Here is a 15,498-nt window from a genome sequence, read left to right as displayed (position 1 = left end):
CCACGTACCCTGAACTCGAAAAGTTCTGAGGACATAGTTGACTGGCTAACGCAGGACACCCAATCTTCTACAGCTTCCGCTCGGAACCTTGACGCACCATCCTCCTCCAGCTCAGCTTCGGGCACCTCTCAAGTTACCACTCGCCCGCCTGCCGCCACCACCAACACTAGCACCACAGCCGCTTCACTTGATCTGTCAGAGGAGTTATTTACACATCAGTTTAAAGAAATGAGTGATGCTCAACCATTATTGCCAGAGGATGTAGATAACAGGGATATGTCTCAGTCAGGCAGCATTATACACATGGACGTACGGTGTGATGATGATGATGTTGTACCCGCTGCTGCTTCCTTTGCTGAGTTGTCAGATACAAGTGAAGTGGTTGATGATGACGATGTGTCTGTGGATGTCACGTAGGTGGCCGCTCGAAGAGAAGAACAGGGGGAAAAATCAGATGGGGAGACAGAGAGGAGGAGGAGACGAGTTGGAAGCAGGGGGAGGTCGTCGCAAGGAGCTAGTGGCACAGTCAGACAGCATGTATCGGCACCCGGGGTCAGCCAGACAGCACGCCAATCAACGCATGCTGTTGCCACCACCACAATGCCGTCATTGCAAAGCTCAGCAGTATGGAATTTTTTTTGTGTGTCTGCCTCTGATAACAGCAATGCCATTTGCAACCTGTGCCAAAAGAAACTGAGTCGTGGGAAGACCAACACCCACCTAGGTACAACTGCTTTGCGATGGCACATAATCTCACATCACAAACGCCTATGGGATCAACACATGATGAGTACAAGCAGCACACAAACTCAAAGCCATCATCCTCCTCCTGGTCCAGCATCTTCAGCCACGTCAACCACTGCTGTCCTCCTTGCCCCCTCTCAACCATCCGCCACTCCGCCTCTCACCTTCAGCAGTTCCTGCTCATCTGCCCACAGTCAGGTGTCTGTCAAGGAAATGTTTGAGCGTAAGAAGCCAATGTCACAGAGTCACCCCCTTGCCCGGCGTCTGACAGCTGGCTTGTCGGAACTCTTAGCCCGCCAGCTTTTACCATACAAGCTGGTGGAGTCTGAGGCCTTCAAAAAATTTGTAGCTATTGGGACACCGTAGTGGAAGGTACCCGGCCGAATTTTTTTTTCACAACAGGCAATCCCCAACCTGTACTCTATTGTGGAAAAGGAAGTCATGGCATGTCTGGCACACAGTGTTGGGGCAAGGTTCCATCTGACCACTGATACCTGGTCTGCAAAGCACAGTCAGGGCAGGTATATCACGTACACGTACCTTTTTGATTCCAGAGGGGAAGCAAACCAGGCTGGTGCAGTGAGCTGCATTTATATTAATATAAGCAGATATATAACGCGAGTTTGACCGCGACGCGTGGTTGATTAAGTGTGGTTGTGTAAGTGTGTGACTTAAGATTAAGTGAGGGAGTATCTGAGAGCTAAATTATTTGTGGACATTGATAAGTGGCTGTGTTTGACTGTATTTTGTGCTGTGATAACACTTTTCTTTTTCCTTCTCCAGGGGTTGCACAGGTGAGCAATTAGGGTGTGGCTGTTTAATTAGGGTGTGGCTGTCTAATTAGGAGACTTTAAAAACTCAGCAGTAAGAACAGCACAGCCTTTTTGATTCCAGAGGGGAAGCAAACCAGGCTGGTGCAGTGAGCTGCATTTATATTAATATAAGCAGATATATAACGCGAGTTTGACCGCGACGCGTGGTTGATTAAGTGTGGTTGTGTAAGTGTGTGACTTAAGATTAAGTGAGGGAGTATCTGAGAGCTAAATTATTTGTGGACATTGATAAGTGGCTGTGTTTGACTGTATTTTGTGCTGTGATAACACTTTTTTTTTTCCTTCTCCAGGGGTTGCACAGGTGAGCAATTAGGGTGTGGCTGTTTAATTAGGGTGTGGCTGTCTAATTAGGAAACTTTAAAAACTCAGCAGTAAGAACAGCACAGCCTTTTTGATTCCAGAGGGGAAGCAAACCAGGCTGGTGCAGTGAGCTGCATTTATATTAATATAAGCAGATATATAACGCGAGTTTGACCGCGACGCGTGGTTGATTAAGTGTGGTTGTGTAAGTGTGTGACTTAAGATTAAGTGACTTCAGTGGGGGACTGCAATTAGCCAGTTTCTTATTACTACATTGTATTGTATTTTTTGCTTTTGTGGTGTAATCCCCATTTAGTATGTGTTGCACAATTGACAACGCAGTCCAGTGCACATCTTGCATGATGTATGCAGTCCTGGAACAGCCGTTCCAGGGTGAATTTCTTTGTTCAAGATGTGAGCAAATTACCCGTTTGGAATCGCTAATCGAGTCTCTAAATGGGCAAGTTGCAACACTGAGAGGCATTGACAATTTGCAAAAAAGTTTGCTTCTCACCGAGCAAGCACTCTTTGGGGTAGATGAGGGAGAGGGTGACAGAGAGGAGGCTGAGGAAAGTGAGGTAGCTAGCTGGGTAATAGTTAGAAAGCGGGGTAGAGGGAAGAGTGCCAGGGAGGCTAGCCCTGATCTGACACACCCCAACAAGTTTGCACGTTTGGCAGATGAGGGGGATATCAGTCCAGGGACGGCACTGCCGCAGCCGGACACTTCCTCTGCCAGTCAGGGGAATGTCAGCTCCGGTAAGCAGGGGACCAGGAGAGCAGGGCAGGCCAGACAGGTGCTGGTAGTGGGAGACTCAATTATTAGGGGAACAGATAGGGAAATCTGTCACAAAGACCGTGATCGCCGAACAGTGTGCTGTCTTCCTGGCGCTAGAGTTTGACATATCGCGGATCGGGTTGACAGATTACTGGGAGGGGCTGGAGAAGATCCAGCGGTCATGGTCCATATCGGAACCAATGACAAAGTTAGGGGTAGGTGGAGAGTCCTTAAAAATGATTTCAGGGATTTAGGGCAAAAGCTTAGGGCAAGGACCTCAAAGGTAGTATTTTCCGAAATACTACCGGTACCACGGGCCACACAAGAAAGGCAGCGGGAGATTAGGGAAATTAACAAGTGGCTCAAGAACTGGTGTAGGATGGAGGGGTTTGGGTTCCTGGAGAACTGGGCCGACTTCACTGTCGGCTACAGGCTCTATCGTAGGGACGGGCTGCACCTCAATGGGGAAGGGGCAGCTGTGTTGGGGAAGAAGATGGCTAGAAGGTTGGAGGAGTGTTTAAACTAGGGACTGGGGGGGAGGGTCATTACACTATAGAAGGGGAAGATAGTTCAGATAGAGACCGGGGGCAAGGTAGTGGGACTGGGGGAGAAATGGAAGGAGGGACAAGAACAGTTCAGAAGGAAAGGTGTAGGGTAAAAAATATACATAAACCTCTCATATGTATGTATACTAATGCCAGAAGCCTGACTAATAAAACTGGTGAACTGGAATTAGTGATGTGTGAGGAGGACTATGACATAGTGGGAATAACTGAGACATGGCTGGATGATAGCTATGACTGGGCAGTTAATGTACAAGGTTACAGTCTGTTCAGAAAGGATCGTCAAAACCGGAGAGGTGGAGGGGTCTGCCTTTATGTAAAGTCTTGTCTAAAGCCCACACTCCGTGAAGATATAAGTGAGGGACATGAACATGTGGAGTCACTATGGGTAGAGATACATGGAGCTAAAAACAGCAATAAATTACTAATAGGAGTCTACTATAAACCACCTAATATACCAGAGTCCACAGAAAATCTACTACTAAACGAGATAGACAAGGCGGCAAATCATAATGAGGTGGTTATTATGGGGGACTTCAACTACCCAGATATAGACTGGGAAACTGAAACTTGTATATCTCATAAAGGAAACAGATTCTTGGCAATAACCAAAGACAATTATCTCTCCCAACTGGTTCAGGACCCGACTAGAGGGACGGCCATACTGGACTTAATATTAACCAATAGGCCTGACAGAACAACAGACGTGCAGGTTGGGGGACACCTGGGAAATAGTGACCATAAAGTAATAACCTTCCAATTATCATTCAAAAGAGCGTTTCTACAGGGAGGAACAAAAATACCAAACTTCAAAAAAGCTAAATTTAGCCAACTAAGAGAGGCCATAGGCCTAACTAACTGGGACAAAGTCCTCAAAAATAAAAATACAGCCAAAAAATGGGATATCTTTAAAAACATCCTAAAATCTCATTGTGAGAGGTACATACCGTATGGGAATAAAAGGTTAAGGAACAAAAAGAAACCAATGTGGATAAATAGAACTGTAAAGAAAGCAATAAATGACAAAAAGAAAGCATATAAAACACTAAAACAGGAGGGTAGCACGGAAGCACTGAAAAACTATAAGGAAAAAAACAGAACATGTAAAAAACAAATAAAAGCGGCCAAACTAGAGACCGAGAGATTAATTGCCAAAGAGAGTAAAACTAACCCTAAAATGTTCTTCAATTATATAAATGTTAAAAAGTATAAATCTGAAGGTGTCGGCCCTTTAAAGAGTAATGAGGGGGGAGTCGCAGAGAGCGACGAGGAGAAAGCAAAGCTGTTAAATATTTTTTTCTCCAATGTATTCACTGAGGAAAATAAACTGTCAGATGAAATGCTGAATGCTGAAATAAATTCGCCATTAAAAGTGTCCTGTCTGACCCAGGAAGAAGTACAACAGCGACTTAAAAATATCAAAATAGACAAATCGCCAGGACCGGATGGCATACACCCCCGTATCCTAAGGGAATTAAGTAATGTCATAGCCAGACCCTTATTTCTGATATTTGCGGACTCTGTACTGACAGGGAATGTCCCACAGGATTGGCGCATGGCAAATGTGGTGCCAATATTCAAAAAGGGTCCAAAAACAGAGCCTGGAAACTATAGGCCGGTAAGTTTAACATCTGTTGTGGGTAAACTGTTTGAAGGTTTTCTGAGAGATGCTATGTTAGAGCATCTTAACGGAAATAAGCAAATAACGCCATATCAGCATGGCTTCGTGAGGGATCGGTCATGTCAAACTAATTTAATCAGTTTCTATGAGGAGGTAAGTACTAGACTTGACAGCGGCGAATCAATGGATGTCGTGTATCTGGACTTCTCCAAAGCATTTGACACTGTACCTCATAAAAGGTTAGTATATAAAATGAGAATGCTCGGACTCGGAGAAAACGTCTGTAAGTGGGTAAGTAACTGGCTCAATGATAGAAAACAGAGGGTGGTTATTAACGGTACATACTCAGATTGGGTCACTGTCACTAGTGGAGTACCTCAGGGGTCAGTATTGGGCCCTATTCTCTTCAATATATTTATTAATGATCTTGTAGAAGGCTTGCATAGTAAAATATCAATTTTCGCAGATGACACTAAACTGTGTAAAGTAATTAACACTGAAGAGGACAGTATACTACTACAGAGGGATCTGGATAGATTGGAGGCTTGGGCAGATAAGTGGCAGATGAGGTTTAACACTGACAAATGTAAAGTTATGCACATGGGAAGGAATAATGCAAGTCACCCGTACATACTAAATGGTAAAACACTCGGTAACACTGACATGGAAAAGGATCTAGGAATTTTAATAAACAGCAAACTAAGCTGCAAAAAACAGTGTCAGGCAGCTGCTGCCAAGGCCAACAAGATAATGGGTTGCATCAAAAGGGGCATAGATGCCCGTGATGAGAACATATTCCTACTACTTTACAAATCACTGGTCAGACCACACATGGAGTACTGTGTACAGTTCTGGGCTCCTGTAAACAAGGCAGACATAGCAGAGCTGGAGAGGGTCCAGAGGAGGGCAACTAAAGTAATAACTGGAATGGGGCAACTACAGTACCCTGAAAGATTATCAAAATTAGGGTTATTCACGTTAGAAAAAAGACGACTGAGGGGAGATCTAATTACTATGTATAAATATATCAGGGGGCAGTACAGAGATCTATCCCATCATCTATTTATCCCCAGGACTGTGACTGTGACGAGGGGACATCCTCTGCGTTTGGAGGAAAGAAGGTTTGTACACAAACATAGAAAAGGGTTCTTTACGGTAAGAGCAGTGAGACTATGGAACTCTCTGCCTGAGGAGGTGGTGATGGTGAGTACAATAAAGGAATTCAAGAGGGGCCTGGATGTATTTCTGGAGTGTAATAATATTACAGGCTATAGCTACTAGAGAGGGGTCGTTGATCCAGGGAGTTATTCTGATTGCCTGATTGGAGTCGGGAAGGAATTTTTATTCCCCTAAAGTGAGGAAAATTGGCTTCTACCTCACAGGGTTTTTTTTTGCCTTCCTCTGGATCAACTTGTAGGATGACAGGCCGAACTGGATGGACAAATGTCTTTTTTCGGCCTTATGTACTATGTTACTATGTTACTATGTTACTGCGCATTGGGTAAACCTGCTGACTAGAGATGAGCGAACTTCTGTTTTAAGTTCGGGGTCTAAAGTTCGGCTTCCGGTTAGCGGAGGATCCCGATATGGATTCCGAATTCCGTTGTGGTCCGTGGTAGCGGAATCAATAATGGCCATTGTTGATTCCGCTACCACGGACCACAACGGAATTCGGAATCCATATCGGGATCCTCCGCTAACCGGAAGCCGAACTTTAGACGCGAACTTAAAACAGAAGTTCGCTCATCTCTACTGCTGACGGCTGCCAAGCATGGAATGCGTGGCTCTGCAGAGGAGTTGGTGACACTGCCACGACTTGCAGGCAGGCCTGCTGCCACCTCCTCTACTCCTCCTACTCCATCCTCTTCGCTAACCTCCTCGGCTGAGTCCTCTTCTGCTGCTGCGTCATGCTCCACATCAACTGCACCCCCCCAGCTCCCCAGGGGCTATTCCACATCCCAGATATGACAGTGTCACGCCGTCTTGGGGTTGACTTGCCTGAAAGCAGAGAGTCACACCAGACCAGCACTCCTGTCCGCCCTGAACGCACAGCTGGATCAGTGGCTGACTCTGCACCAACTGGAGATCGGCAAAGTGGTGTGTGACAACGGAAGCAATTTGTTGGCCGCATTGAATTTGGGCAAGTTGACACATGTGCCGTGCATGGCTCATGTGTTGAATCTGATCGTACAACGCTTTGTGCATAAGTACCCAGGCTTACAGGACGTCCTCAAGCAGGCCAGGAAGGTATGTGGCCATTTCAGGCATTCCTACACGGCCATGGCGCACTTTTCCGATATTCAGCGGCGAAACAACATGCCAGTGAGGCGCTTGATTTGCGACAGCCCGACATGTTGGAATTCAACACTCCTAATGTTCGACCGCCTGCTCCAACAAGAAAAAGCCGTCAACAAGTATTTGTATGACCGGGGTGCTAGGACAGCCTCTGCAGAGCTGGGTATTTCTTTGCCACGTTACTGGACGCTCATGCGCAATGCCTGTACGCTCATGCGTCCTTTTGACAAACCTAGTCAGTCGCACCGAAGGCACCATCAGCGACATCATCCTATTTGTTTTCTTCCTGGAGCGTGCTCTGCGAAGAGTACTGGATCAGGCCGTAGATGAGCGTGAAGAGGAAGAGGAAGCGTTGTGGTCACCATCACCACCAGAAACAGCCTTATCAGCATCGCTTGCTGGACCTCCGGCAACGCTGGAAGAGGAGTCTGAGGAAGAGGAGTCATAGGAGGAATGTGGCTTTGAGGAGGAGGAAGACCAACCACAGCAGGCATCCCAGGGTGCTCGTTGTCACCTATCTGGTACCCGTGGTGTTGTACGTGGCTGGGGGGAAGAACAGACCTTCAATGAGATCAGTGAGGACGAGGAACGGGACATGAGTAGCTCGGCATCTAACCTTGTGCAAATGGGGTCTTTCATGCTGTCATGCCTGTTGAGGGACCCTCGTATAAAAAGGCTGAAGGAAAATGACCTGTACTGGGTGGCCACGCTACTAGACCCCCGGTATAAGCAGAAAGTTCCTGAAATGTTACCGAATTACCGGAAGTCGGAAAGAATGCAGCAGTTCCGAAACAAGTTAAAAAGTATGCTTTACACTGTGTATAAGGGTGATGTCACAGCACAACGGGAATCTAACAGGGGAAGAGGTGAAAGTAATCCTCCTCCTACCACAACCACGCTGGCAAGGACAGGACGCTTTACACACACTTTTGTTGATGGAGGACATGCAGAGCTTTTTAAGTCCTACGCATCGCCACAGCCCTTCGGGGTCCTCCCTCAGAGAATGACTCGACCAACAGGTAGCAGACTACCTCGCCTTAACTGCAGATATCGACACTCTGAGGAGCGATGAACCCCTTGACTACTGGGTGTGCAGGCTTGACCTGTGGCCTGAGCTATCCTAATTTGCGATAGAACTTCTGGCCTGCCCCACTTCAAGTGTCCTGTCAGAAAAGACCTTCAGCGCAGCAGGAGGTATTGTCACTGAGAAGAGGAGTCGCCTAGGTCAAAAAAGTCTAGATTACCTCACCTTTATTAAGATGAATGAGGCATGGATCTGACAATGGGGGATGCATTTGACTAAAAAAGGCCTGATGAGATGTCTTGGGCTAAAAATGGTCCACACGCTTCTGTATTTAATCTCTGCATGCCGGATGACTTGCGTGACTTCTCTGCAACAATACCTGATTTTTCAGGCATGTGTACATACCTAATTTTTCTGGCCTCTGGTGCTGCACTGTGGCTGCAAAAACAAAACAAAAAAAAAAGGCACATACATGTGTCAATTGCCCTCCGTGATCGTTACCTTGTTGTGGTGAAGGGTCATTGCGTATCACAATGAAGCGATCACCTCTATGAGTGTGTTGGCAATGGCAATGTTGGCACACCCCAGATGATAAGGTCGTTGCTTCATTGTGAACAGACCAAAAGCGATCGGCTGGATAATTTTGCATAGGAAAAACATTAATTTTATTTTTGATCATCTAAGGTGATCATTAAAGCCGACTAGGCCAACAATGGGCCCACACTGCAGAATCATTGTTTTCTGGGTCACTTAACTGTCACAGAACTACCTCAGCACGATCATAGGCTTTGAAAAACCGCCATCACCTGCAATCTCCCAAACGTGCGCACGAGCACATTCATCACTACACCAAGATTGACGCATAGAGGAATAAAATTTATGTCATGAGTGTGTCAACTATTGACAACTCTTTGCGGTTGTCTAATCTCTATTAGATACATGTCCCCTGATAGGGGACGTAACAGGGATTAAACTGATAGGAATAGTAGTACTTAACATACCACTCATATCGGGTAGCACAGTACATTGCACGCGCAGTGCCCCAAATTGGAAGTAAGAGGACCGACCAAGCATCTTTTTCCATTTCCCGATTCCTAAAATCTATTCCATACACCACACCGGCCCCTGATAGGGGACAAAACAGAGATTAAACTGGTAAGAACAGTTTTATTTTTATTTTTTTAAAAGAGGACAGACTCTGCGGAGCTGGGTATTTTTTTGCCGCGTTACTGAACACTCATGCACAATGGCTGTAGGCTCATGCGTCCTTTTGCGGAGGTGAGTGCGTTAAACGGGGAGTTTGGTCTGTCATAGTTTAGTCTGTCACTGTGAAGCGGGCGTAACCCTTACACTAACTGATCATACCTGATGTTTTAAAGCACGTTATTCCAAACAATTTAGGAATGTTAGGTGATTTATGCCCTTTATGGATTAAAACCCGACTCTGCGTCAACTACGTAATTTTCCATGGGAGTTTTGCCATGGATCCCCCTCCGGCATGCCACAGTCCAGGTGTTAGTCCCCTTGAAACAACTTTTCCATCACTATTGTCCCAGAAAGAGTCCCTGTGGGGTTTAAAATTCGCCTGCCTATTTAAGTCTATGGAGGTTCGCCCGATACGCCCGTTCGCGAACATTTGCGGAAATTCGCATTCGCCATTCGCGAACGGAAAATTTTATGTTCGCGACATCTCTACCTACAAGGTGGCCCTCAAGGACTGGGCAGATAGAACACACTGGACTGGAGCAAAGCTCCAGCACAAACGACAGCTGAAGTACAACTGACTCCAGCCAGGGAGCCACCGGGGATAAAACCCTAGTGGCCACACCCAGTCAGGGAGTTAACCCTTCCAGCACCAGACAGAGGGAGGATACCGCTAAAAGGGGAAGTGCACACACCAGCCAACAAGCAACACGTTACCACAGGCAACAGCATTCGTGGCAACCATGTCACAGCGCACACAGCAAAGCCGAGACACTGCCACAACATGCCATAACAGCAACACATTGCCACCGGTAACAGCATGCATGGCAACCATGTCACGGCGCACACAGCAAAAGCTGAGACACTGCCACGGCATTCCATAACAGCTACACGTTTCCACCGGCAACAGCATGCGCGGCAACAGTGTCACAGCGCACACAGCAAAGGCCATGACACCCTGACTCCTGTAAGCATGAATAGACCCTGAAAACCTAGGCCCTAGTACCCTGAATAGCCCTGGGAATAGTGACAGGGTCTGAGACTACTGGTTCCTTCCCAGATGAACGAACCAGCGTCTCCCTGAGGCCTAGTAAACAACAAGCAAATGGGAACAACAAAAAAAAAAGAGAAGAACACTTATCTTGAATAGAAAATGGATGAGCAGGAACTCCGATGAGGACCACACACCAGCGCTTTCAACTCCAGGCAGAGAATATCAACCGCATGTTATGAAGTATGAGTCCAGACTAAATAGAGGAGCAGTAATGACCACAAGCTGCGCCTGAGACAAGAGGTGTGGTCATTACCAACAACAACAATGCAACAAGTGAAAACAGAGAGGCTGTCAGATAACCTCACGTGCAGCCAGTCTCTCAGATCTTCTAACCTCTGTCATGGGAGGGACCGTGACAGTACCTCCCTTCTACGGGTAACCTCTGGACACCCAGGACCGACCTTATCCGGATGAGCCCTGGGAAAGTGTTTTACAAGGTGACTAGCATCGGCCGCTGGAACCCACATTCTCTCCTCTGGACCGTAACCCTTCCAGTGAACGAGATACTGAAGGGATCTACGGAGAATTTATCCACTATCATGGCGATCTGAAATTCAAGATTACCGTCCACCATGACAGGAGCGGGAGGTAAGGAGGATGGTTCAGCAGGTTCAACATATCTCTTCAGCAATTATTTGTGGAAAATATTATGAATTTTTAAAGCCTGCGGAAGTTCAAGACAAAAGGCTACCGGGTTAATAATGGCAGAGATCTTATATGGACCAATAAACCTTTGACCTAACTCTCAAGAAGGTAACTTCAACTTAATGTTTTTTGTGGACAGCCACACAGAATCACCCTCTCTTAAGATTGGACCACTCATACGTCTTTTGTCAGACATGCGTTTATACTTGTTGCCCATTTTTTTTTTATTATTTAGAATTTTCCGCCAAATAAATGACATAGAAGAGGAAATTCTTTCCTCTTCAGGTATACCAGAAGTCTCAGTACCAGAAAATGTGCCAAACTGCGGATGGAACCTATATGCCCTAAAAAACGGCGACTTATCAGTGGACTAGGCCAAAGACAAAAATGAAGACCACTCCTCCTGATTCTCTGAGACAAAACATCTTAAATAAGTCTCCAGATTCTGGTTAGTGCGTTCAGTCTGTCCGTTCGACTGAGGATAAAAGGCCGAAGAGAAGGACAATTGTACCCCCAGGTGAGTACAGAACGCCTTCTAGAATTTGGAAACAAATCTGGAGTCCCCCTATCTGACACCACATCAGAGGGAATACCATGTAGCTTCACGATTAGAGATGAGCAAATTTCTAAAAAATTCGATTCGGCTGGTTCGCCGAATTCTCCAGAAAAATTAGCTTCGATCCGAATTCACAACTAATCGCATTAAAAAACAGCTATTTCCGGGCTTCAGAGAGCCTTTTATATAGGTGTAGAACACTGTGCTTTGCAGTAACATGCAAAGGGAGTGTGCTGGGGTAGTGAAATAATACTGTCAGTCAGTATGACATGCAGATGACACGGATCGCTATCACTGCACACTTCACTTATTTGGGTAGTCACGGGGCCAAAACCGACCAAATAACTCAAGTATTAACTCAGCCTTACAGGTCGATGTTAGTGTAAAGAAGAAGCACACTCCTTTTACACCCTCGTCAGCTGATTCCACATAGACGTCTACAGAACCTGTTCTATTAAACGCTTATACAAGTAGAGCCCTCCCGACAGAGTGGAGAGGGTGTCAGCAGTTAAGTTTCTGTTGACGTTACTGATTATTTTGCCCTTCCTCTGATCTGTCAGAACAATAACCCACAAAAAACGGATCCTGTGTGGAGCAACCGCCTTCACTCATTCAGCATTTGCTTAATAATCCATCAGTATTGCTAAAGCACAAAATAATAATGTAATATTGTAAAATCCAGTGTCTCCATGATAAATCTGCGGCGAGAGGGCCCTGTCTGTGGAGCATATTTGCATGTCTTATGATGCCAATACAGGCTGTCAAAGTATGCCACCACTTGCTGGTTCAAGTCCTCCTCCAGGTCTACCTGCTGCTGTCACTTGCGACGAAGCCAAAGATCGAGTCCACCAATAAAGAACCGCTGGGTTGCTGGTCAAGACATGACTGCTAGCTGACACTGGGAGCTCAGGCCTCGGGATGAAACCCCTGGTGCCATGCCCCCTTAGGCCTCATGCCCACGAACGTTTTTTTTTTTCCGTTTTGCAGTTCGTTTTTATTGTTCCGTATACGGTCCGTATACGGAACCATTCATTTCAATGGGCCAGCAAAAAAAACGGAATGTACTCCGTATGCATTCCGTTTCCGTATTTCCGTGTTTCCGTTCCGTTTTAACATAGAACATGTCCTATTATTGCCCGCAAATCACAGTCCGTGGCTCCATTCAAGTCAATGGGTCCGTTTAAAAACGGAACACATACGGAATGCATACGGAGCACATCCGTATGTCATCCGTTTTTTGCGGATCAATAGTTAGGAGATGCTAGGCCCTGCCCACTGTGGCCATGTGTTCTGTGTTTACAATCCAGGAAGTGAGCACATGTGCACTTAAATAACCCACCCCCACGCTGTCTGACTTGCCTGCAAAGCCAAAAGATGGATGTTGGCAAGCTCATCACCCTCATACAGGAGCGTCCCCAGCTGTGGGACAGCAGACAAGATCAGTACCATGATCGCATTGTGAAGGAGCGTGCCTGGGAGGAGATTACAAAGGAGATGCTGGCGAGAGAATAGGAGAAGGGCAATTCGTCGAAAAGGCGCAGATTAGGTAAGCCTACCCATGCGGGCATGTCTGCTTCTTTATCAAATGTTTATTGGAATTATGTCAAAACTGTGATGCACTGGTGGGTTTATATGTGAATACAGGAAAATAGGCCAAGTTGTAATGAAGGTGCACTTTTGTAAAACTCTTTTTTTTTTAGTAACTATCCCCTTCCATAGCACTAGATAGTTTTGGATGTCAGCAACCTTGTCCGCCGGTGTCTCTCGTGCTTTTCTCTAAAAACATATATGCTAAAGTGTTTAGGCCTCATGTATTGACATTTATATCATGTAAATATATGGCAATTGTGTTTACAGGCCCATTAAATGTATGTGGGCAAAAAACTGAATATAGAACCTGTCTATAGATGACCCAGATTTTTATGTCAATGCACGTAACTAGTTTAGAAACTACAATGTTATAGCATGTGGTAGAAAGCCTTGGTTAACATGTGCATTGATAAGTTTGTATTGATATATTCTTATAGAATTTTTGTTCGGTTATATTTCTACAGTACTCCGTGTCAAAACCCGCTGGCAATCGTGCCGGGACCAATACCGGCATGAACGTGTCCAGGGACTTGGGAAAAGTGGAGCTGGTGGTCCCCGTAAAAAACCGTATCTGTATACGAAACAATTGCACTTTCTCAAACCCGTGTTGGATCTTAGGCCGTGAGTAACCACTGTAATTATTTAATCTCTTGTAATGTTTGGCCAAAAGAAAATATTCGTACTGTTGTTTTTTTGTAATCATTTATACCAGCATAGAAGTAATGGTTTGTGCTATGCTATGCTGTAAACTTATTTTTTGTTTGCACATGCATGCTACACTTAGTTCTCTGCGGGTAAAAATCTGCCCTTCTACACACCCTGCTAGAAGAATACTTCCATCTCTTTGTTTTTTCTCTTGACATTACCAGCACAAATCAGTGCTGGTCCTTTTTTGAAAAAAAGGTCGGCCACATTGCTATGCAGAAGTCAGGGTGTAGCATATAGTGTGGACAAGGACATTACATCACTGGCAGGAATGAAACAGACCTTGGCCTCTGCAATGCTTCACATGGCTCATGTGAACCATAGACGAAAAATACTATTTCAAATTGTTGGAATGTCTTTTTCCCATACTTGAAACATGAATATGAACAATGAGAAGATAAAGGCCAGCTTCAAAATTAATTTAAGTGGTGTCTTTAATAATTTAGTGCAAACAAAAACAAAGGCAATCCAAGTCTACGCGTTTCGGATACTACAATATTGAGTATAAAAGAATCAATATTGTAGGATCCGAAACGCGTAGACTTTGATTGGCTTAGGTTTTTATTGCAGTGAATTATTAAAGATACCACTTATTAATTTAGAAGCTGGACTTTCTCTTCTCTTTGTTTGGATACGTACCATCACACATCGTTTCTCGGTGTTGTCTGTGCCTTTTCCGATTGGCCTCAGGTCAGCGCAGCACCCTTTTATGTTTTCGAAAACATGAATCTTAACTTTTGGAGACCATTTTGTCGACCAATAAAGTTGTTTTTTCCTACATATTTCTTAATTTTTAGATATAGACAACCAGTACTATAAATACTGTCAACATTAATAATAATTATCATGGTAGACTCTGTTCCAGTGTGTATAGTAAATGTTTTATTTTCGGTCTATACCCTTCATATATACACTTTCCTTGATTGCAATTATCTCTCATTCCACAGGACCGTTGACAGCCTAGAGCAAGAGGGAGATCATAGCAGCACCAACAGTGATGAAGATGCTGGTGCGCATCCCCTAGACTCCACACTTACTGCGGATGACGAGCCCCAACCAGTGCTGCAGGAAGAGAGGGAGGAGTCTTCAGCTTTGGAGGGTCCTTCGGCTGCAATTCAGTCAAGCCCTGAGACAAGAAGAAGGCAGCCACGGCGGAGAAGGGGGGCAACTAACACTGCCGTCTCTGCCTCAAATACTCAAGCCCTGGTTCAAAATCAGGTGCTTGACTATTTGAGGCAGAGACGGGCGGAAGGAAAAGAGGAGCGGATGCTCTGTGGTCTTGCTCCTCTTATTGAAGATCTGGATTCATACAAGCAAACCATATTTATTGACATCATGGGGTCAGTGGCGACAATTTTAAAAACGCCACTTGATCCCCATGAACTGGTGAGTTGGGTGGAAAACCTGAAGCAACGTGCATTTAGGTTAGCAAAAGAAACCCAACCTGGGCCCAGTATGGTCCAACCACCTACTAGGCCACCCTCATATTCACAGCCTCTTTATTCCCAAGAGTCACAGTTGATGCCACGGCCACAATATCCAGGGCCCACAATGAGTAACACCGGTGCAAGTAATGTTGCTGGCCCTCGT

This window comes from Bufo bufo, chromosome 2, assembly GCF_905171765.1.
Source record: "Bufo bufo chromosome 2, aBufBuf1.1, whole genome shotgun sequence".
Lineage (NCBI taxonomy): Eukaryota > Metazoa > Chordata > Amphibia > Anura > Bufonidae > Bufo > Bufo bufo.
The sequence above is the reverse complement of the archived record's forward strand: the minus strand, read 5'-3'. Positions refer to the sequence as shown.